Source organism: Lepisma saccharinum, chromosome 25 (assembly GCF_977018435.1).
Source record: "Lepisma saccharinum chromosome 25, izLepSacc3.1, whole genome shotgun sequence".
Classification (NCBI taxonomy): domain Eukaryota; kingdom Metazoa; phylum Arthropoda; class Insecta; order Zygentoma; family Lepismatidae; genus Lepisma; species Lepisma saccharinum.
In genome coordinates, this window is record NC_139253.1 from 23,006,830 (window position 1) to 23,029,852 (window position 23,023).

At 39.9% G+C, this 23,023-nt stretch overlaps 1 protein-coding gene across 2 annotated transcripts in view; it reads left to right on the forward strand.

Moving 5' to 3' along the window:
* The window catches only part of SPR (G protein-coupled sex peptide receptor), a 476,822-nt gene that overhangs the window by 405,533 nt on the left and 48,266 nt on the right, over nt 1-23,023 (forward strand). Inside the window, exons 1-2 of one of the 2 annotated variants that reach the window (XM_083111285.1) lie at nt 4,828-4,952; nt 19,074-19,135. The gene's annotated coding sequence lies outside the window, so the exon portion shown is untranslated. Of the gene's footprint in view, nt 1-4,827; nt 4,953-19,073; nt 19,136-23,023 lie in introns of those variants that run through there. The other variant, XM_083111284.1, reaches the window with a different exon arrangement.

A 23,023-nucleotide genomic window follows, 5' to 3' on the forward strand; every position in this document is an offset into this window, starting at 1 on the left:
CATAGTCACCAAAGCGGTTCAGGCATTTGTCCCATCGCACCACTACTTTCGAGATGCCGCTGTTGTAGAATTCGGTCGGTTGATCGTGGAACCACGGCAGGACAGCGCTCTTCAATTCGTCGTCGCAAATAAGCGTCTGTCCTGCCAGAAACGTCTTCAGGGGACCGAACACGTGGAAATCACTGGGGGCGAGGTCTGGACTATACGGTGCATGCTCCAGAATCTCCCGTTCGAATGTCTGAAGTCTGTCGACGGTCCGGTTTGCCACATAAGGCCTGGCGTTATCGTGGAGGATAACCACATTGTCCACATCGAGAATCCCTTGGCGCTTTTTCCTGATGGCAGCTCGCAGACGTGAGAGTGTGCCACAATAGCTGTCAGCGTTTATGGTGCCACCTCGTGGCATGAAATCCAGCAGGAGTGCTCCTCGGCAATCACAGAAGACCGTGAGCATCAACTTCCCGACTGATGGCGTTCTACGGAATTTCTTCGTGACAGGCTAATATGGATGTGTCCATACCATGCTCTGCTGCTTTGATTCTGAAGTGAAATGCAATACCGACGTTTCATCTCCAGTGACAATGAGATCCAGAAAAATTTCACCCTCCTCGGCGTAACGCAGCAAATGTTTCAGTGAAGCCATCATTCGCTTACCCTTGTTCAGGTCATCCAAAAGTTTAGGCACCCACCGACATGAGACTTTGCGATACCCCAAGGATTCGTGAACGATATCGTAAACACAGCCATAAAAATGCCAGGCGTCTTGGAAATGTCCTTCAGAGGCACACGCCGATCCGTTTTCACCTTTGCATCCACACGGGCAATGTTTTCCGTTCTGAGAGAGGACCGCTCATTGTCATGAAGGTCTTCTCGACCGTTTTCGAATTCACAACACCACAACCGCACACTTCTCAAAGCAAGACACTTGTCCCCATAAGTCGGCTGCATTTCCCTATGGATCTCGATGGGCGTTCATCCCTTGCTCCATAGGAAACGAATAACACTTCTGCAAGAACTTTTTGATTTGCCCTCGTATATATTTTCAATATGCATGTCGTCTCATTAGTACTTGAATAATCCTGGACTTAGCCCTTCAGTTCATGCCATTGGCCACATACAATATGCGCTTTTTTTTATTTTCTTACTGTATTATTAAAAGTACTGATACAACATCTGACAGTTGTATGACGTAACGGTATCACTGGGGGGTATTGTATGGGAAAACCCAAACATGCTCGCTGGGAGATGGGAAGATTGTTTAATTAACCGCTGGAGTATTTTAGTTAATTCGTTGCTTTGACGGTTAATATTAACAGCATTTTCGTCAGTCGATTGTGGTGTTTCAAAAGTAAACATTGCTTCACATCGCATCGCTGAAGGTCAACAATTGCTAATGATTTATAAACATTCCTGAGGAGAAATAGAGAATTATGTAATATCACGTGAACAACATCAGTTCATGTTTGTAATTGAATTAGTCATGCATTCCTGCATATTCTGATCTAAAAGTGTATGCTTTGCTAAGACCAAATTATTATTGTTCTTATTATTTACACTTATGAAATATTTACACACACACTGATATAAATTGCAAAACATTATAATACTATGGCGGCATAAATTACTTTCACCGTAGTACAAGTGTTCAGAGTCACTGTTTCTGAAGTTCTACATTTATGATTTTTTTTAACTGTGGTTCAGAATTTTTACGTTCACTCCTGTTGCAGACTATTTTCTCCAAAATGTAGATTCAAAATTGCTAGTGTTAGTGGCTAGTATATCTACAAGGAAGGCATGTTTGTGCAGCTTGTCACCATAGATGATGTCTTTACCTGTTGTATCTTAATGGCCGAGCGGTCCTGTAAAGTTTATGTGTATTCAGAGTTGTATTTGTAGCAAGATGTCTACTGATTTATTAATGCTGTGTAGCGAATTTCTGGCATATGACTTTCGTTACTAGGTTATGTCGTTGACTATATTAGGTTAGATCAAAAGCCTGCAAAATATTTATATAACCTTTGTACTTATTGACATGTACTCGTATATTCCGAAACTATTATATTATTCTGTAATGTTTAATGTTTCGATTGTTGAATTTATTGTGCAAACGTCCTGTAGGTTATTTACGGTTACCTGGAAGAATAGAAATCTACAGTTTAGTACATTTTTCATAGTATTCTGAAAAGAAGAAAGTGTACCAGTAAAATAGATTCAAATACGTTTCATTTGCAATTACAATTTCTGGTGTATTTTCTAAAATAATAGTAGTCTGAAAAGAATATAAATTGTTTACTGACAGGATAAAAACAATGAAGCTGAACGGTATATCTAGATGTATCTAGAATATTACACACACACATCACACACACAGCCTCCCAGATGGCGCAGTGGAAGCGTCGCCGCCTTGTAATCAAAGGGTCTCGGGTTCGATAACCGGTGGAGGCACATAGTGGTTCCGATCCAACTTTAAACTGTAGGTCCAGTCCCGATTAGCCTTACTGTGCATAAAATGGCCTTTAAACACCAACTCAATCAATCAAAACATCACACACACACACTTGTATTTGTTTAAAATTCATCAGAGAGAGAGAGAGAGAGAGAGAGAGAGAGAGAGAGAGAGATTTCCATGTTTTGCCTATTGTGGAGAAAGCTCCGGAACATTAAATTGTTGGAGTTTAGAATATAAAAGTAAATCTATATTTTAGGTTATCACTTGCACTACATTTGGTAATAAAAATTGTGTAATATAGTGCACTAGTTGATTATCCGGCGTTGCCCGGCTATTTATTTATCCCAATCTCCTATTAGACAGGAAAACAATGAATTCTAACTATAGTGTAAAATGTTACTAATTTTATTTGCAGGTATTTAAAAGTTTAACTACAGTATACAAATTATAAAGACACTAAGTTGCTGACCAAGGCAATGTATTATTAAGATAAAAACACTTAACAGGTAACGTTTCGACCCTGTATCAGGGTCTTCCTCAGACGAAGAACTAAACTAAAGTATTGAATTATACTACACACAGAAAGATTACATACACATAGCAGGTTCACTAGCCACACAACAACAAATCAAGATGACAGTCCTTATCTAGGAAGATTTCTCCAAAGGAATTAAACATATCACCTCCTGACAGTTGTTGACTAATTGGTCTACTAAACTGACAGGTGATTGACAGGTCAAGATGATGATGTCTTGGAATGGAGGACTCAAGATAAACAAGGAATGGAAGAGTGTGTTAGAGAAAGTTGAAAGGATGAAGAAAAGGAATGAAGAAAAAAGAAGTATGAACAAGGAAGAAAGAAGAGAAAAGAAGAAGACCAGAGGAGGAGGTATTTATCCATAACCAAAAATTCAGGAGGGGTGGGGGAGTGGTAAGCAGGTGGTTCTAGACTCTTGCTAATCTTGACCTGTCAGTTTAGTAGACCAATTAGTCGACAACTGTCAGGAGGTGATATGTTTAATTCCTTTGGAGAAATCTTCCTAGATAAGGACTGTCATCTTGATTTGTTGTTGTGTGGCTAGTGACCCTGCTATGTGTATGTAATCTTTCTGTGTGTAGTATATTTCAATACTTTAGTTTAGTTCTTCGTCTGAGGAAGACCCTGATACAGGGTCGAAACGTTACCTGTTAAGTGTTTTTATCTTAATAATACATTGCCTTGGTCAGCAACTTAGTGTTTTTAAATATGGAAACAAGACTTAATTATATTAAAATTATAAAGTAAAATCTTTTACAAATTCACTATAATATTAATTTAACTCAAAACTTGATTATAAACAACATTCTTAGTTTCACCTCCAGGAGCAAGAATAAATAAATTGAACGGCATTGGGATTGTCACTATTCATCTTAGCGACCCCGAAAGCTATGGATTCCACACTGATATCGGTCGTTTATTTTTGCATGTCACCCCTACCCACCCCACCCCTAGGGGTGCCAGGAGTGCTGTGATATGTGTACCAAGTTTGGTTGAAATTGCTCCACACGTTCGAGAGTTAAACTGGAAGAGACATACATACATATATACAGACATACATCCATTTTTATGTATGTAAAAAATATAGATTGTTGTGGAAGACCAGGGGAAAGCGTCAGGAATTTTGTGACCAGGATAATTTTCATGAATTTAGGACTTTATTGTCGAAGTAGCTAGAGCTCTCGCCACGAAAACAGTCCAGTCAAGGTCACGCCACCCACCTACAGTGTTGACAATTTCAACCGATGAAATCATCCGCATACGTAAACGCGGGAAGAAGCTTAGAAGAAGTGCGGCAACCCTGGAGGGTCAGGGGTGTGGAGGAGGCAAGGGGAAGCTCCGACCTTGACTGGACTGTTTCCGTGGCGAGAGCTTTAGACATTTCAGAGAACTGGCCTGATATTTCATATAAGTGAAATTGGTTAGCATATTTCAGCATAATGGTTTTTAAACCAGCCTGTCAAAACTTTTTAAAATACCTTTGGCGGGGTTTATGAGTATAAGAGGATTTTTCCCAAGAACTTTTTTGTTGGTTCATGTGTGCTAAATTCCACTGCCTTTAAAATATATTTTCCAGCTTATCTATTAAACGCGAGACCCTGTTCTACTCCTAAAATCAAACCCCACGCACGTCCCTTGCCTCTAGAGAAAAGAAAGCCATTTGGTCTGGTGGCCTGGCTTGTTTCTTTATGAAATTTTCAGTGCGGGAACTGCTGCGCGCTCTTGCGGGTAGTTGGCGAACCACCGTTATTTCTCACGTGCTTTGAAGAAGACCAGATCAGAAATAGCGAATACGGTCTCTTCTCCAGGTTGAGCTTTGTAGTTGCGTTTGACGGTTGGATCTGAGTGAAACTGTCTGAGATGAGTTGCTGGTGATGAAATCCTGACGTGAAGGGGGGAGTTTCATAACACTGAACAGCTGCGGTTTCGGGCTACAGGACTTTGAATTTGGATACCTGACAACACGTAAGTAACGATTTCGAGTTTGGAAACTAGTGTTCAATGCTTGATTGGAGATGTTTATACTTTGATTATTTTTCGTCACTTTCCTGCCTCTTTAAGCAAGTACGACGCCAGGGAACCAGGGTTTGAATCCCGACCTCAGCATGAATGTTCTTTGTGAGTGTCCCTTCATCAATTTCATCATATAACTACATGTCCTCATCTTCGCGATTAGTCAAAAGTTGAACAATTGCGAAGTAAAATAAACCAAATTAATCAACACATATTTATGCATATTATCTTTCTTGTTGTAATAATGACTGCTGATGTGTAGACTACAATTAAATTTTTCTTCCTTTATTTTCTTCGGGAATGGACCTACAGCTTGAAGTGGGATCCGAACAATCATGCGTCTCCACTGGGTATCGAACACAGGACCTCTTGATTACTAGGCGAGGACATGACTCCTACGCCATCGGTAAGGCTCACTTGGTCATATAAAATAAATCCTGTATACGATTTTTAGCAAATGATTACCATGAAAACGGGGTCTGTGAGTGTTCCAGTTTCATCTTTCTTGGCACTGCAAATTCTGAGGCTCAAGACATTACAAACACGCGATTAATTTACAATAAATTAAAAATATATAAATATAAAAAATATAAAAAAATAAACAACGTTTTTATTTTTTAAAGTTTGTCAAAATATGTTTCTAGTCCACCTTCTGCTCAGATAGGCTAAGTGGCAAGATGAACGTGCATACAGTTTAAAGCGACATATGAATACTGGAATATACCAAGAATCGAACCCAAGGCCTCTTGATGACCAGACACCAATGTCAAGTGGAAATGGCTAAATGAATATAGGATAGTCTTAATGTCTAATAAATTCTGTTTGAAGCTTGAATTTCTGAAATGGAAAAATATGATAACAAACGGGGGTGTTTAAAATTCTTTTGCAAAAAGATTTACAAATACAACACAAAATCGAAAACTGCTTTTATGTGGAACAAGGAGCGACAAGAAGATGAAACAGACGCAATAATGCACTGATGTAACATTCTTATTTATTAAATATTATCGCCAACCTTCTACTAGTCACGAATACTAGTGCAGGTCGTAGAAAAATCATGTTTGGTTACGCCTGTTCAGAAGAGTTAGCTTTCAAAATACATGCCTGCCGTCACGAATATACGGGAAGAATCGGCGAAGAATAGCCACTAAGTCTCCGCAAAATTTAAAGACGGTGCTTGTTGCATATTTCATGCTCGATTTCTTGTACTACATGAGGAAACGAAGTGATCGAATGAGGTGAATGTGAGAAACTAAGGAAGGTGTAAGTGTTAATAGTCTTGTCTTTGAATTTTTGGCACGTCCTAGAAACGTAGTGGCTAATGATGTCGTCTTGTAATCAAAGGATTCTGGGTTCAATTCCCAGTAGAGGCACTTGGCCCAGTGGTTTGGACTTCATTCAAAACTGTAGACTATATCCAGATTTCCAGATCCAGTTTATTAAATTAGCCAGCTTAGTTATCGCCTGCCGGACCCTGTGGCCAAGTGGTTAGCACATCGTGCTGCGACGCCAAGGGTCCCGGGTCCGAATCCCGCTCGGGTTGGTTGTTTGTGAATGTCCATTCATCAATTTCATAATTTTCATCACTCATCCCCATCTTCGCAAATTAGCCAAGAGGCACAAAACCCGAAGTAAAATAAACTAAATCAATCAATTAATCAATTAGTTATCGTCTGCTTAAGCTGCTTTCAGACCAAAGTGAAAAACGACGCGTGTGAATTGTAAACGAACCTTCGGAAATAAATGCAACATTTCGTGATGGAGTGACACAAACTACACATGTCGCTTTGTGTCACTCGAGCTGGGCCGCTTTCATGTCGCCTCGGATTGTTGGTCACGTATGCGTACTGAATGCTTTCTTGCATGCTGGAGGTGCCTGTGTCGCTTTGGTCTGAAGGCTACCTAAGGCAACTTTTATTCCGAAGTGACAAGTGACATACAATAGTTGACAAACAACATGCTACAAGTAGATTTCACATTTAATTGACAAGCGAAAAGTGTCACGAACACCTTAGTCTGCAAAAAAAATATTCATTGCCCATTCGCGACCAAAATATCTTAGCAATACTACAAAACTGGTAATCCTAGTAACACACAAGCGGCAAGCGACAATTAAATATCGGGAGTGCGGCAGAGAGATTCGAAATCAAATTCCAGGAGTGCTATAGAGATACTCGAAAATCAAATACCGGGAGTGCGACAGAGAGACTCAACAAACAAATTCCGGGAGTGCTATAGAGAGACTCAATAATCAAATACTTAGAGTGCGACATAGACACTGAACAATCAAATTTCTGGAGTGCTATAGAGAGACTCAAGAATAAAATTCCGGAGGTGCTACAGAGATAATCAACAATCAAATATCGGGAGTGCGACAGAGACACTCAACAAACAAATTCCGGTAGTACGACAGAGAGATTCAACAATCAAATTCCGAGAGTGCTATAGAGATACTTAACAATCAAATACTGGGCGGGCGACAGACAGACTCAACAATCAAATACCGGAAATGCGACAGAGAGATTCAGCAAACAAATTCCGGGAGTGCGACAGAGAAACTCAACAATCAAATTCCGGGAGTGCGACAGAGAGACTCAACAATCAAATACCGGGAGTGCGACAGAGTGACTCAAAGTTCAAATACCGGGAGTGCGACAGAGTGACTCAACAATCAATTACCGAAAGTGCGACAGAGTGATTGAACAATCAAATACTGGGAGGGCTATAGAGTGACTCAACAATCAATTACCGGGAGTGCGAGAGAGAGACTCAACAATCAAATACCTGAAGTGCTGTAGAGATATTCAACAATCAAATACCTGAAGTGCTGTAGAGATATTCAACAATCAAATATCGGGAGTGCAACAGAGAGACTCAATAAAAAATTTCAGGAGTGCTATAGAGATACTCAACAATCAAATACCGGGAGTGTGGCAGAGAGCCTCAACATCAAATTCCGGGAGTGCGACAGAAAGACTCAAGAATCAAATACCGGGAGTGCAACCGAGACACTCAACAATCAAATTTCGGGAGTGCTATAGAGATAATCAACAATCAAATACTGGGTTGGGGACAGAGAGGCTCAACAATAAAATACCGAGAGTGCAACAAACACACTCAACAAACAAATTCCGGGAGTGCGACAGACACACTCAAGAATCAAATTCCGGAAGTGAGACAGATATACTCAGGAGTCAAATTCTTGGAGTGCTATAGAGATACTCAACAATCAAACACCGGTAGTGCGACAGAGAGACTCAACAATTAAATTCCGGGAGTGCGGCAGAGAGACTCAAGAATCAAATTCCGGGACTGCTATAGAGATACTGAACAACCAAATACCGGAAGTGGGACAAAGAGACTCAACCATAAAATACCTGGGGTGTGACAGAGAGACTGAACAATCACATTTCGGGAGTGCTATAGAGATCCTCAACAATTAAATACCGGGATGCGACAGAGAGACTTAACAAACAAATTCCGGGAATGCGATGAAGAGACTCAACAATCAAATACCTGAAGTGCTGTAGAGATACTGAACAATCAAATACCAGGAGTGCGACAGATAGACTCAACCAACAAATTCCGGGTGTACAACAGAGAGATTCAACAATGAAATTCCAGGAGTGCGACAGAGAGACTCAAGGATCAAATACCGGGAGTGCGACAGAGTGACTCAACAAACAAGTACCTGAAGTGCTATAGATATACTCAACAATCAACTACCGGGAGTGCAACAGAGAGACTCAAGGATTAAATACCGGGAGTGTAACAGAGATACTCAATAATCAATTACCGGGAGTGCGACAGAGTGACTCAACAAACAAATTCCGGGTGTACAACAGAGAGATTCAACAATCAAATTCCAGGAGTGCGACAGAGAGACTCAAGGATCAAATACCGGGAGTGCGACAGAGTGACTCAACAAACAAGTACCTGAAGTGCTATAGATATACTCAACAATCAACTACCGGGAGTGCAACAGAGAGACTCAAGGATCAAATACCGGGAGTGTAACAGAGATACTCAATAATCAATTACCGGGAGTGCGACAGAGTGACTCAACAATCAATTACCGGGAGTGCTATAGAGATACTCAACAATCAGATGCTGGGAGTGTGACAGAGAGACTCAACAAACAAATTCGGGGAGTACGAAAGAGAGACTCAAGAATCAAATTCTGGGGATCATATAGAGATACTCAACAATCAAATACCGGGAAAACGAAATGAAAATAAATTGTTAGTGAGAAGTGCTGCGTCTTTACATGAAGGCAGTGAGTGTCCTAATACGGTTGGACTTCAGTTAGAACGTTTTTTTCTGTCAATAACTATTGATTTTTACACATGCAGCAGACGATGAGCATGATCGCGGCTCCTTCTTTCTTCACCGTGTCAATTTGCGTGTATCAGTGGGGGCTCTGGAGCGTCATTTTCCTATCAACTGCGCAACTGATAAGGTAAACGTTACACGACCGTGGTCAATTCTGCAAAGGAGGGCGAGGCAGTTCACGAGTGAATGATGATGGCGTCGAGAAAAAACGAGGTGGTGCGAGCTACGACGTGGCATCAAGAAGCGTACACGCATCACGGTCAACCACTAGGAAAATTTGAAAGGGGTTGGCTCGTCCGCGCTAGCGTGGCTGCAAAAAACTAGTTTTGGAAATGCAATTACTGGAATCGATTTCAACCTGGTGGAAGCGAGTAGGCAAGTCTATGGGCATTTCCTGTATTAGGGCCTACTTAACATCCAAATCTGGATGCGTCCAACATCTTAACATCCAAATTGCTGTACACCGAGATTCGTTGCGTGATTCCGATGCTTTTTGCGTCATTTTGGATTGCTACTTCTTTGTTTCTATTCAATTTACATAAATTGTAATGAGTCTAATACATATGTACTAAAGTGTGATATGGCACTGAAACCGTTGAAATACAGTGTGTCCGTAAAGTCATGGTGCACTTTTGACCGGTCACAGGAAAGCAAAAAAACAAGATAGAAATGTGAAATCTTCACCAAATAAAAGGAAAACTCTCCAAGTTTCCGTACTATGATGCGCAAGTGTGTGCACACACAGGTGATGACGCAACACCACGAACTGCGCAGCAGCGGATCAGCCCTAGCCCACGCCAGTCGAGATGTGGACGGTACAGAGGCAAGTCCAGTGTGTTCTGTGGCTTGCGAAGTTCGAATCCGTGAGGAAAGTGCAACGTAAATATCGTCGCGTGTACAACGAAGCGCTTCTGTACAGTCCACATCTAGACTGGCGTGGGCGAGGGCAGATCCGCTGCTGCGCAGTTCGTGGTGTTGCGTCATCAGCTGTGTGCGCACACGCTTGCGCATCATAGTACGGAAACTTGGAGAGTTTTTGTTTTATTTGGTGAAGATTTCACATTTCTATCTTGTTTTGTTGCTTTCCTGTGGCCGGTCAAAAGTGCACCATGACTTTACGGACACACTGTATTATCCACAAAATAGATATAACTTCTAAACTGGTGGAAAGAGGCGCCTAAGGAAAAGTAAACTCTAAAAGAGTGGCATTAGCCATTACTAGGGACATTGAATTTTTGTGATCCGCGAAATCGCGAAATGTGAAAAAAAAAAAAAGATGCAATTTGAACATTCTGCACGTAACTACGCCCCCAATGATGAAATATGCATGAGTTTTATTCGCGAAGTAATGCGAAATGTGTGCTTTTCCACGAAATGAAAGTTTTTTCGCGATATAACCGTGAAATATCATCAAATTAAGTAGAAAACACGCAAAAACCGACAATCGAGGTTGTGCGCGCAAACTTTCGATTTGTAACGAAACGTTTGCCTAAAGTTTCCTAACATTTGCAGCTGAAGAACGTTTTATTTTCGATCACATCAGGAAGACGCTGAAAATTATGATTTCCCATGCACATAATCTCAGTTCGAAAACTTAGCTCCCTGTCAAGCTGCATTCCTTTCTTCCCCCGAATGTCTACTCAAATTCCAGTTTCATTGAACTTGCTAGCTGTAGCAGCGATAAGATTAGTCTGTTCCCTCACATCAAGGGAAACAATGGTATCATTTGTGTTCAGTCATGAATTAATTTTGTTTATCATCATGTGATTTTGAACATGTGTTTGTGTATGTGCAGTAGTGATTATTTTATTTGTTGGACAGCAAGGATATCCTTTATATACATACAATGAATAAATCACTTGAGATATGCAATTTAGAAATGAAGTGATTTTGTGTTGATGTTTTTTTTTTTGGTTGGACAGCTAAGTACTGTGTATGTGCACAGTATATAAAAATGAAGTAGTTTATCAATTTATAGCTCTTTTGTATGTTGTTTCCTCATAATGAAAAAGTGTGTACCAATTTTTTTTTCTACCGCTGGTATATACCGCTGATGTAACATTTCATTTACCGATCTCCTCAGTTTTTATTTACCATAAATTTGTCTCCCTAGCCATTATGATGGTTAGAGATACGCAACCTAAAGAGAAAATAGGCACGAAAACCGGTCATAGGCGCTAAAATTAGGAAAGTAAAGTGGGCACTAAAATAGTTCAAATTCATAGAATGTAAATTTACAATAAAATGAGAGGCAGTAGTCACAAAGTAGCTTAAATGAGCACTGAAAAAGTTTTAAAAGACTGCAAGAAAGAGTGTAAAAAAACTCTCAAAATCATTACCAGTAATACGAAACAGATTCTGAACAATCTAATACGGGATAACTGAAGCATTTCTTGAAAATTAAATAGGGCTAAGTAGTTTACATGTATATGATTTTAAGATGCTAGGTTAATTGCAATAATGTGAATAAAAGGTTATGAGACGAAATTGGTGAAAGGACACTTACAACCCAATTTCTATGCCAAGACCAGAACTCGAACCTGGAATCTTTGGTATCGAGATCGGTAAGCTGGTATTTGATTGTTCAGGAACCCTTCCTTAATCCCGATCTTTGATTGTTCCGAATCCTTTTCGTAATCAACCGTTCAACGCACTCGACCACCAGCGTGGAAACATATCAAGATTACAAAAGAGAATTCGGAACAATCGAAGATCGGGATTAAGGAAGGGTTGCTGAACAATCAAAACACCTGATGAACAGATTCTCTCGGGCTATCGACCAGGCGAGTTGTGGAAATGATTCCAAGCTTTCGAGATCTAACATCACTCTAATCTTCAGGGTAGAAGTGCAGTTCTGAGCGTCAATCCGGCGTATATACTTTCGTGAAGGGGGGATCCCGGTGAAGATGGCGGACCAATCGAGTGGCGTGTCTGCTACGTGCGCGTTTCTGGTTAACTAACACTAAAAAGGCAATCGTAATCGCGACACGGGGCTCGAACTGGACCCAGCCTGGTTAGCGTTTTTTAACTAGAAACTAGCCCGAGAGAATCTCTTCATCATTCGTCGGCAAGAAAGCTTCAAGTCTTAAATCAAAATACCTGGTTTGCAAAGTGATTCTGAACAAGCAATTGCAAAGAGCTGCCTAGAGGTACAATATTTCTCATCGTGTTATGGCTTCGAACATGAAGATTTATGCCAGTGGAGCTTCATTGGGGGGAAATTATAGTCAGAAGCGAAAGTCGATCAGGTCATTTATTTAACGGGTACAAAAGAGTCCGGGACCTTCCAGGCGCCCAGGCCTCGTGAACTTGGCAACGGAGACGCACAGAAAGCGCCAGCGATGAAAGCTTCACCGAACAGATCTACCTCCGGGTCATAAAACACCAGAAGTGTTGGTGGGAAGAAAAATACACACACACGTGGTCCAAACATTCCGGTTTGCGGGACGAGCACAAGGCTCTTGCAGCATCGGAAACTTGTAAAGTCCAAGAACGCTGGCTTTTTTTTCTTTTCTTTTTTTCTTCTCCAGAAGATCAATTTCCAGATTCCGTTGCCCCATCTTGCAGCGGTGAATGTTTTCTTTTTTCGCCACTAACTCGTTCCTTTACGCCGTCGTGGCGAACCGAGGTACGCATGCAGGAACCCAATACTCCACTGCAAAGAGTTCTTTTTTATTAGCGCCTGAGCAAGGAGTGCTTTTAGCTCCGTTTCTTCGACCGCCTGTTAAGCGCTGTCTGTCGTAAAAGCAAGACACGGACCGCCACTTATAAGCATCGAACCTATGGCCCAAGGACGAGAAGTTCTAGATCTAAACGTTGAAACCTCTTAGTAACCAAACTTTAGCGAGAATCATGTCTCCACTCGGAAGAAACTGATTAACCAAAAGCGTTGGATTAGCCTTTACTGAATGTGGTCAATTAGGCCAGCATTGCTAAGCAACCATTTGTTTATTGTCTATTGGAACAAATATTGGTTACGAGATTTATCCAGAATTTTCCATGCGCGGTGGTGTAAGTGTACATTTAGAGCCAAAATGGCCATAAATTGGGCCATTGAGAAAACTTTTTACGGGGTGTTGAGGACATTTCTGGAGTTTTGGGAGCGTGTGGATAAATCGCATCTATTCTTTGATTATTGCAGACACACTTTTCTTTCTGTACCATTGATACGTTATACCACATCCTGACAATACATTAATACATTCTCAATTACCTAGCAAACGGTTTATTTACGGATCCATGTTTACAAAGACTTTTTAGCTTCTAGTAGTGCTTACATTTCACGCTCACAGTTTGGACCATCCCTTATGAATCACTCTGTATATTCACAGCGGATTCGAATCCCGACCTGGACATGGGTGTTCCTTGTGAATGTCCCTTCATCGATTTCATCATATCACCACTCATCCTCATCTTCGCGAGTAGCCAAAAGTGGCAGATAGGCGAAGTAAATTAAATCAAATCAATCAATCAACATTCATGTTTCGTGTTCTATGGCTTTCCAGGTTCTCGAACAATTATTTTAAATAAAAATCCCTGACTTTTCCAGGTTTTTCGGTACTTTCAGATGAGTGAAAAATTTGTTCTGGCCTACAGAACTTATGCTCCTTTTTATCTTCATTACCTAATATGAAACTAAATTCCTCTTCCTTCGTGCGAATGTATTTGGTCGTTTCCCATCGTATTTCCTGTGACCAATTTTACCCTATTAGGTTCATATTTGGCAGTTAATTAGTTCGCTTTATTAACCAAATAGTCTGTTGCGTTGAAGCAGATAATGCTTTTAGATTCAATTAACGTGTCAAACACTGTCGGTGGATGGAGGGTACAAACCATGTGAAGTGTACCACACTGACCGATAGAGTTCTGTAATAATACACTCAAATGTTCTCATGAAACGAGTTAGAATAAAACATAGGGTTGCTGATGGCTTATTCTTCCATTGTTTCCTACACACATTTTACAATTTTACAAGCATGTAATTTAACTTTTTTTAGTCTTTAATATTAGCTTACTTGTCGGCCAATCAGAAACAGTGCCAACTCAGAAACTATTAGATGTCAGGAGCATATATTCTATGCTAGCTAATAAGCTATCTGCGAAGCCTGAAGTCTAGGGAATAAAATACAAGAGAAAAATCGATCAGAAATTGTAAATAAAATTATTCATATCAGTGAGATAATGATGGTGACTCTGAAGTCGGCTACCAGATTTCTTATGAGTTGGCAACCTGATTTCCTATGAGTTGGCATACTGATTTCCTATGAGTTGGCAACCTGATTTCCTATGAGTTGGCATCCTGATTTCCTATGAGTTGGCATCCTGATTTCCTATGAGTTGGCAACCTGATTTCCTATGAGTTGGCAACCTGATTTCCTATGAGTTGGCAACCTGATTTCCTATGAGTTGGCAACCTGATTTCCTATGAGTTGGCATCCTGACTTCCTATGAGTTGGCATCCTGACTTCCTATGAGTTGGCATCCTGACTTCCTATGAGTTGGCATCCTGATTTCCTATGAGTTGGCAACCTGATTTCCTATGAGTTGGCAACCTGATTTCCTATTAGTTGGCATCCTGATTTCCTATGAGTTGGCAACCTAATTTCATATGAGTTGGCAACCTGATTTCTTATGAGTTGGCAACCTGATTTCTTATGAGTTGGCAACCTGATTTCTTAGGATTTGGTAAACTTATTTCTATTCATAGCCTAGGACCACGTGACATAGTAAGATAGCCCAGATCTGGGACTCAGTATACGCCACTGTTAGATGTAGATACATAAAATGTGGTGGACTGAGAGATATAATCTGTTTATGAAGGATCAGTACTGTGAGATACCGAAATCTTATGTACTGATGAAAATTTAAATTTTAAAGGTAAAGTACTTTTGAAAAAGGCTCATGGGGAAATAAGAGGTATTAGGATAATCATACCTTGCTATTGGACGCTACGGATATGTTACCATTGTTAGTATATTCTGTGAGGTGTAATTGTTTCGTTTTGGCACCAAATCTTTACAGAAAAACTAAATATGCTAACCAAGGCAATAATTTATTTTATTAAAAACATAAACTAAACGTAACGTTTCAACCTTCTAGAACAGTGGTTTCCAACTTCTTAAGGTCCGAGGGCCAAAATTATATCCAGCAGTTGATAGGCGGGCCGCATTTTTTTTGGGAGGGGGATTAAAAATTACAATAATTGTAAGTACTGAACTGAAAATGTAGAACTTTCGAATGAGCTCAATTTCTAAAATGAGGCAATAAAACAATGGAATTTCAAATCAAAATTGTATAATTACCATTTACTTCACAAAAACCCAATACTTATTGATGAATTGAAAGAAATTAAAGACACACCATACAAATAAGAATTCTTCATAGTAAGTGCTCAATGTGAAAATTGAGCCCGATCTGCTTCTTTTATTAAAGTTGTATTTGAATTTCTGTATTTGAAAGTCTCAGAAGGTGAAGCAGTGAAGAATCTGCCAGTCTGCTTCTGTAGCGGTTCTTGATGAACTTCATTGAAGAAAAAACACTTTCACACGTGTATGTGCTGCCAAACGTCGATGTCATTCTTTGCTCAAAACTACGAAGGTTTGGAAAGCGTTCTTTTGAAAGGTATTCGAAAAATTCTGCAACCTTTTCTTGCCTAGTTTGAAGGAACACATCGCCTCGAAAATCACGCAATTCAAGTTGGAGAGCAGCTATTTTAATTTTCAATCTTACGTTTTTTTGGAGATATTGCTCATTTCGATATTTGCACAAACTTTAACAATCAGTCACAGTACAATCCGAGTTGGAACACTGGAAATCTCTTCGTACTTTGTGCGTAGTAAAACAGATCTCTACAGCGCCTCTCTGCAGCTTGTTTCTAAACACAAAGAAGGAAGCCTTCACGGAAGCGGCAGAGTTCATTCCACATAGCGAAGGGATGTAGTGCTTGGTGTGAAGATAAAACACGTCACTTTAGATTCTTCTGATTATCATTATTGACTGCAAAATAAATTCTACCTGTGATATTGTCTTCTTTCATAGAGCATCCGTTCATTTAGTAAAAAAAGAACGTATTTTAATAAAAATACATAAAATTAATGCATTTTGCAAACTGGCATTGCGGGCCGCAGAAAAAGGCAACGGGGGCCGCATGCGGCCCGCGGGCCGCCAGTTGGAAACCCCTGTTCTAGAAAGGCCTTCTTCAGACTCTGTATCAAGTACAAATGTAACAAGATACAAAAACAGGGCATTATATATACAAAAAATATTACTCCCTCCAGACTATTAGAAAGTTGTACTGGAACTTTCTAGCAGGTGCCTTTCCCTTGTCAACTGTACTTTCACCTAAAAGGCTAAATGTATTTACTTCCATATAGAATGTGGTTGGACTTTTTATCTCACGCTCTTTTTCCTTCATTTTTCTTCCTTCTCCTTTCCTCTTTCTCTCTTTTCCTTTCCACTCTTTCTAACACCTTCTTCCATTCTTTGTTTAATTTCAGTTCATTGTGTCTTCTTCACCTTTCTTCTCTATTTCCTTGGACTCGTTCCATTTTCTCACTAGCATTCTCTTCTCCCTTCCTATCTGCTTAGCCTCATCCCACTCTATGTCATGTCCGGTTTCTCTCGTGTTTAAATATCGCATTTCTCTAGTGAGAAAATAGAAGGAGTCCAAGGAAATAGAGAAGAAAGGTGAAGAAGACACAATGAACTGGAATGGGCGACGGAAATTAAACAAAGAATGGAAGAAGGTGTTAGAAAGAGTGGAAAGGACAAGAGAGAAAGAGGAGAGGAGAAGGAAGAAAAATGAAGGAAAAAGAGCGTGAGATAAAAAGTCCAACCACATTCTATAGGGAAGTAAATATATTTAGCCTTTTAGGTGACAGTACAGTTGACAAGGGAAAGCCACCTGCTAGAAAGTTCCAGCACAACTTTCTAATAGTCTGGAGAGAGTAATGTTTGTGTGTATATATAATGCCCTGTTTTTGTATCTTGTTACATTTGTACTTGATACAGAGCCTGAAGAAGACCTTGCTAGAAGTTTGAAACGTTACGTTTAGTTTATGTTTTTAATTAAATAAATTACTGCCTTGGTCAGCATATTTAGTTTTTCATATCATGGAAACAAGGCTTAATGCTCTTAAAGTCTTTACTTTTCAGCGCTCCAGTGTAAGGACCAATCAAATAGTGCAGTGGGTAACTGAAGCTTTTTGGGGCTATTCTGAACGTTTTCCTTCAGAATAATTTGTTATACCTCATGGATTATATAGCATTGAAAAATTGCTACTGAAGTTTGCACATCGCCGTATAGTTAGGCAACACATACTGCGCATTGCAGATAAGTTAGTATTTCGGAATCTAGGTGTTCCATTTTTATTGTTGGTGACTGTACCACAATATTCTGTCATTCAAATTATTTTCTAATTCTAGCAAGAAGTATGCTTTAATTTCCCGTTAATCCTAACTTATAATGTCACTGTGTTGATGTTCAGAGAACGGTCGTAACAGTTCGTATAACATTAAACCGCCGATGAATAGTTTAATTTTCGCTGCATAGAAAGACAAGTTTAGGAGCGTACTTCCCAAGGTTTATGGATATGCCTTGCGGATACAGGACGTAGAATTTGATATGATCTTCAGCAACTCGAACGTACCTGCGATATGAAATATAAAATTGTTCGTCATTTTCACTTAGAGAAGCAGTAACTCCTCGGCATCTATCATCCTTCCTGTTCTCCTGTTATCTGACTCGGAAGATGAGGATGATGACGATGGGGTAATTAACTATGATGAAATGCCTGGAGTAAAGACATGGTTTAGTGTTTCTGTGACGGCCGAACATGTCTTGAAGCCAGATTGCCTTGAGCAATCTAGAAATTCAGCTTCTACTTCCCTCGGATTCTCCAGAAGTGTGCTGCTTCTGATTTTGGTGGTGCGGTGCATTTCCCCACTGTACACATTGCCGTTTGATTGGCTTCTCATTGGTTGATTTTGTTAAAACTATATTGTGGGAACAGACACTAATTCTAAATTCCAGCTTTATTAAACTACAACCAGGAGGGTGCGAGTTCGAATCCTGTGAACGGCCATCTAGAATGGCAAGGTGGTAAAGACTAATATAAAAATAGGGAGCCTCCCCGGTTGAGTAGTGGTAACGCGTCGCCTTGTAATCAAGGGTCCCGGGTTCTATTTCCGGTGGAGACACATAGTGGTTCGGATCCACTTTAAACTGTAGGTACAGCTCCAATTAGTCTATCTGTGCATAAAAGTGGACTCACAACCAATCTCAAACGAATATAAAAATCGTTTCATGTTTTGGTAAATTTGTAAGATAGGTGCACAAGACACAACCTACAGTGAAATAAGCTATACAGAGTGGAAGCCCTTTGATTGATATTTTATGTACCACTCTGTCTCAGAAATCTGTAGAGCAAATCCGCGCATAACGGTAGAAAAGGGGAGAAACTTTTTCTTTCTACCTACTTTATTGTAATTTGAAACACAAACTGGTGCAGAACTTTAATTTCTCTGATATTAAACACTTTTCTGGGCGAAATTCTTCTATTTCTGTTTCATATATTTTCCATTATTTTACATCGGCAATCGTAATGACACAATGATGTCATTATATGCGTGTACGATCCCTAACATCTAATCTGATTATTACATTGTTAGTAAACTGAGAACATTTCAATATAAATCTGCTTTTATAGTCTTTCTTATATGGCTTCATTTCCTTCTTTTCAGAATATTATCCAAAAAAGTGGACACAAGCAAGTACGGAGCGTTACTGAAGGAACACTCTGCAGGTAAGATAATGATACCGTTTTATGCTTAATTTTATCATCAGGAAAGCACATTAAATTGTGCCAAACAAAACTTTTCAAATGTAGATTTCCATAACATCCATGAAACTTTAGCCTTTAATATGTAACGTGTAGCTAAGTATGTGAAAATCAACATACTACGTACACATTTACACCTACAAAACGTGGACACAAAATTATTAAAATTTACATTGTTCAGTTTCCAATTTCGGTAAGTTCATGTAATTAAAAATAAAAGCACCATGAGTATTTTGCCGGACCCTGTGGCCGAGTGGTTAGCACATCGCGCTGCGACGCCAAGGGTCCCAGGTTCGAATCCCGCTCGGGCTTGGTTGTTTGTGAATGTCCATTCATCAATTTCATCATTTCACCACTCATCCCCATCTTCGCAAATTAGCCAAGAGGCACAAAACCCGAAGTAAAATAAACTAAATCAATCAAAACCATGAGTATTTTCCTGTACATTCCGTGTGCTGATACGCTAACAATTATGAACTTTTCTCCAGTGCATTTTTCTGCTCTGTTTGCTTTTATCTCTTTGTTTCCTTTGAATTAAAGAAGTTTGCTGACATCAATCATAATTATGTAATTATATTTCTGATATGTGTCACGTGAAACAATCCCCTCTTAGTTTTATTTCCCCTTAAACATTCCCTACAAACTACGCTATTGAAGTAAACCGTGTGCCACTGTAACATTTCGAAAATGCTCACCTTTTGCTTCCTGTTTTGTTAGTCTAGAATTTCTGCCTCTACTTCCCTCGGATTCCCAAGAAGTTCGCTGCTTCTGATTTTGGCAGTCTAGAAATTCAGCTTCTACTTCCCTCGGATTCTCCAGAAGTGTACTGCTTCTAATTTTGGTGGCCTAGAAATTCTTCCTCTACTTCCTTCAGATTCCAGAGGTTTGTTGCTTCTGATTTTGCCAGTCTAGAAATTCTGCCTCTGCTTCCCTCAGATTCCGCAGAGGTTTGCTGCTTCTGATTTTGAAAGTATAGAAATTCTATATCTGCTTCCTTCAGATTCCTTAGAGATTTGCTGCTTCTGATTTTGGCAATCTAGAAATTCTTCCTCCACTTCCCTCAGATTCCCCAGAAGTTTACTGCTTCTGATTTTGGAAGTATAGAAATTCTGTCTCTGCTTCCTTCAGATTTCTCAGAGGTTTGCTGCTTCTGATTTTGCCAGTCTAGAAATTCTGCCTCTGCTTCCCTCAGATTCCCAAGAGGTTTGCTGCTTCTGATTTTGGAAGTACAGAAATTCTATATCTGCTTCCTTCAGATTCCTTAGAGGTTTGATGCTTCTGATTTTGGCAGTCTAGAAATTCTTCCCCCACTTCCCTTAGATTCCCCAGAAGTTTACTGCTTCTGATTTTGGAAGTATAGAAATTCTGCCTCTGCTTCCCTCAGATTCCGAAGAGGTTTGCTGCTCCTGATTTTGGCAGTCTAGAAATTCAGCTTGTAGTTCCCCCGAATTCTCCAGAAGTTTGCTGCTGCTGATTTTGGTAGTCTACACTGCAGCTAATTTACATTGTTGATTTCCGATGAAAAATGAACAACATGAAAAGTAGATAGAACAACAATGTTCCAAATTATTTATTAATATGTAGATTTTCAATGTATATTTATTGACTTCATAGTTCACAATACTTATACTCTGTCTTACGAGGCCAGTCAACTAACGAGGTTGCGCTAACATTAGGCTCGCGTGACTTAGTAGTGATACAGTTTGCTTCTTTATACAGCATATATGTCAAATGTCGATCGAACTGTACTTTTGTCGGAAATGCTCTAAAAGGAAGAGGTTTGATTTTGTTGTTTTTATTATTATTATGTGCTTTATTTTACTTCGCTTTTTGTGTCACTTTTGGCAAATTTGCGAAGATGGAAATGAGTGATGACATGATGAAATTGATGAATGGACACTCACAAACATCCACGCCCAGGCCGAGACTCGAACCCGGTACCTAAAAGGAAGGGAATTGCCGCAGTACTAAATGAGACAAGTGCACGTACTTAACTCACATCCGTCGACTTGCCTCCCAGTGTGTTCCAGTCTACGCTATTAAGCTACGTGAATAATATATTAGCTAGGTCAAAGTTGACTAGCGCCAGGACGTCCCCAGAGCAAAGACACACGCGAAGTAGCTTCGGTGCTGGCTTGAGACGCCAATCAATATGTCTAACGGGGCAAATTCTCCGGGCGTCATCTTTTATTTAACGTGGCTGTTTGACCAAGTAAGTGGCACGCTCTAACGCTTAGGTCGGCTACTGCTCGACTCCAGTATAGCTTGATTCGATGGCTTGTGTACACAGTCCTCACCAGCGAACATATCTTTTTACATCCCCACTTTAGGCTTCTGAGATAGGTTATATGTCCACGTAACTCGCATTAGACATGCTAGTTAATTAACTGAGTTTTTATGTGCTTCAAATGTAATTTTTGCTCCGAAAACCAAATCTCACGCCGACTGTCAGTAAGCTGAAGAAACGAATTATGCTATTTATTTACACTAGGTTGTGTGACTTGACTGTCACGCAAGACACACAAGTAGCTCTGGGATCCACGCAGCTTCTCACCAAAGCGTAACTAACGGTCAAGGCGGCCAGAGTATGGTGCTGATCACTAGGGAACGGAACTTTATGTGCTAAAAAACTCAGAAATATTTATTTTTTATGTGTCATAAATGTTGAAAATATGTGATAAAAACAGGAAAATATGTGACAAAAATAAAAACGTTTGGTAACAAAAACAAACTATAACATGCATTTTAAACACTTGAAATCAGTTTCTAAATGATTACCTCTTAGTGAGCTATTTTTTGGAAGAGTTGCAGTGGATCACCATAGTTTGTTTCCAAATTCTCCATTGTAAATCTGTCACGATTATCTCTAAAAAGCATCTTATATTGTGAGAAAGATCGCTCCACGTCACAAGAAACAATTCTTGCATATTTGAAGCACGAAATGTCACTAACGCTGAAGTTTTCCAAAGCTTCCTCTTCCTCTACTTCACTTTCCAAAACACGTGCAATTTGGCACAAAGTTTGAAAACCTTGTTTTTTCCCAAAAAATTCTGTACATTTAGACATTTGCACTCGTGCGTTAGATCCAGTGAATTCTTTCAGTTTCGTTTCTACTATACGCGGACGATTCAAGCTTTCGTATGGAATTGGAGAGAAAGGACAGGTTTCTTGAGATGTATGCCAATTCGACTTTTAAGGAGGGCTCCATCAACAGTTCTTGCAGAATTCTTCTTTGTCGAGATCATTTACAACAGATACAATTTTTTCAAAGTTCTGGGCATAACATCTGCATCCAACCAAGTGCCCTATCGCGTAACTACAGGTGTAGGGGGAAGGGGAACTTCAGGACATTTTTGTTTAAAAATGTCTATTCTTCTAGGCGACTTGATAAAAACTTTCTTCCCATTTGAAACCAGTTCATCGACATTGGGATAAAGAGCTCTTATCTTTTCACATATTCTATGCAACGCATGAGCCACACATGTAACGTGCACCATTTTGGGGTAGCTAACAGCAAGGCCTACTGCATGTAAGCTGCAGCATCTGTCAAGAGAAGAACATTGTCAAATTTTATGCCTTCCGGCCACAATAGCTGCATTGCTTCATTAAAAAGCCTTGCTATCGTTACGTGTAGCCAGCCCCAGCTACTTACAGCTATTTTCTCCCAGTAGGATCGTAGGCGAGGTGCCAGAAGTCTGCCAGCGAGGGTGCTTAAAGACAAAACAAACCTAACACTCTCGATATGAAAGAGGTGCGGAGAATAAACATTTTTCCTTCGAGGATTTCGAGGTAGATGAAGTCAATGAGCGATTTTATGCATTTAAAATGAAAATTCGCAAAATATGTATTTAC